This window comes from Eriocheir sinensis, unplaced genomic scaffold (genome assembly GCF_024679095.1).
Source record: "Eriocheir sinensis breed Jianghai 21 unplaced genomic scaffold, ASM2467909v1 Scaffold372, whole genome shotgun sequence".
Taxonomy (NCBI): Eukaryota; Metazoa; Arthropoda; class Malacostraca; order Decapoda; family Varunidae; genus Eriocheir; species Eriocheir sinensis.
Window position 1 is genome coordinate 311,616 of NW_026111690.1, and position 2,158 is coordinate 313,773.

Sequence of the window (2,158 nt, forward strand, 5' to 3'; positions counted from 1 at the left end):
AGCAAATTTTTATTGAAATACATATACAAAATACACATAAAATAATGTAAATTTGTATGAAAATATATAAACAAATACACATAAGATAACGTAAATTTCCATAAAATATATGTACAAAATATACATTAAATAATATAAATATGTCAGAAAATATATATACAAAATACACAGAATAACGTAAAATCGTATCAAAATAAATAAACAGACTATCAATAAAATAATGTAAATTTGTATGAAAATAAAGATGCAAAATACCCATATAAACATATTTGTTTAAAAATATATATACAAAAATACACATAAAATAATTAAATTTGTATCAAAATAAATATACAAAAGGCACATACAATAAAGAAAATTTGTATTGAAATAGATATGCGAAATACACATAAATAATGTAAATTTGTATCAAAATATATATACGAATGAAAATAAAATAGAGTAAATTTCTATGAAAATATATATTCAAAATACATATAAAATTATGTAAATAAGTATAAAAATATATATATCACATACACCTAAAATAATGAAAATTCGTATCAAAATAAATAAACAAAATTCCGATAAAAGAACGTATATTTGTAGGAAAATAAATATACAAAATACACATAAAATTACGAAAATTTGAATAAAAATATATACTAAAATACACAAAATTAATTTCGATTTGTATGAAAATAGATATACATAATACACATATAATTAGTTAAATTTGCATTTAAATACATGTACAAAATACACATGAAATAATGTAAATTTGTATGAAATGAAAACAAATTCACATAAAATAACGTTCATTTGTATGAAATATATATACAAAATATACATAGAATAATGTAAAATCGTATCAAAATAAATACACAGAATATCAATAAAATAATGTAAATTTGTATGAAAATAAAGATGCAAAATACTCATAAAATAAAGCAAATATATATACAAAATACACATTAAATAATGTAAATTCGCGTCAAAATAAATAAACAAAATATCAATAAAAGAATGTGTATTTGTATGAAAATAGATATACAAAATACACATAAAATAACCTAAATTTGTATCAAACTATATACAAAAATACACAAAAATATTATTTTAAATTTGTATGAAAATAAATATACAAAATACACATAAAATTAGGTAAATTTGTATTGAAATACATACAGAAAATACACATAAAATAATGTAAATTTGAATGAAAATACATAAACAAATACACTTAAAATAACGTAAATTTGTATAAAAAAATATGTACAAAACACAAATAGAATAATGTAAAATCGTATCAAAATAAATACACAGAATATTAATAAAATAATGTAAATTTGTATGAAAATAAAGGGGCAAAATACCCATAAAATAACGCGTTTTTTATTTATAAAAATATATATACCGAAATACACATAAAAAATTAAATTTGTATTAAAATAAATATATAAAAAACACATACAATAAGGTAAATTTGTATTGAAATAGATATGCAAAATACATAAAAAACAATGAAAATTTGTTTCAAAATATATATACGAATACACATAAAATAACGTAGATTTCTATTAAAATATATATACAAAATACACATAAAATGAAATAAATACGTATAAAAAAATGTATACAAAATACACATAAAATAATGTAAATTCGTATCAAAAAAAAAAAAAAATACCAATAAAAGAATGTGTATTTGTATAAATATAAATATACAAAATACACATAAAATAACGTAAATTTATATAAAACTATACACAAAAATACACAGAAGTATTTTAATTTGTATGAAAATAGATATACAAAATAAGGTAGATTCGTTTCAAATTCAATAAAAAAAATTCAGATAAAAGAACGTATATTTGTAGAAAAAATAAATATACAAAATACACATAAGATAACGAAAATTTGTATGAAAATATATAAAAAAATTAAACAAAAATAATTTCAATTTGTATGAAAATAAATATACAAAATACACATGTATTTTGTATATCTATTTTCAAACAAATATAATTACTTTTGTGTATTTTTGCATATAGTTTTATATAAATTTACGTTATTTTATTTGTATTTAGTATATTTATATTTATACAATACACATTCTTTTATTAGTATTTTCTTTATTTATTTTCATACGAGTTTACATTATTTTATGTGTATTTTG